Source organism: Orycteropus afer, unplaced genomic scaffold (assembly GCF_000298275.1).
Source record: "Orycteropus afer afer isolate SDZICR_OR568_19922 unplaced genomic scaffold, OryAfe1.0 scaffold00674, whole genome shotgun sequence".
Classification (NCBI taxonomy): Eukaryota; Metazoa; Chordata; class Mammalia; order Tubulidentata; family Orycteropodidae; genus Orycteropus; species Orycteropus afer.
The window spans coordinates 434,276-434,708 of NW_006922261.1; positions in this window are offsets into that span (position 1 = coordinate 434,276).

A 433-nucleotide genomic window follows, 5' to 3' on the forward strand; every position below is an offset into this window, starting at 1 on the left:
ACCCAACTCATAGAGACCCTTCCTTGGGTTTCCGAGGCAGTATCACTATGGAAGTAGATTGCCCAACCTTCTTATACCACTAGAGCTCCTTTTTGTTGTTGTTGTTGTTGTTGTTGTTGTTGTTGTTGGCTTTTGGTTTTTATTGCTTGGCCAAACAATAGATAGGCATATAAGGTGAACATTTACACCAGGTAGATACATGTGGTGGTTAAGTTTGTGTATCAACTTGGCTGGGCCTGGTGAGTGGTTGGGCAGCTGAATGTAGTTATTCCACATGGTGAAATTAGTAATAAACTCCATGGTGGGCTCTATTGGAGCAGCTGAGTAGCTGCTTTGGGTATGTGGTCTGCTTCCCACATACAAGAAGCAGCTTTGGGAATGGTCTCTAGCTTATGGCACACTTGAACCCTGCATGTGGCCATGTCATTGTTCA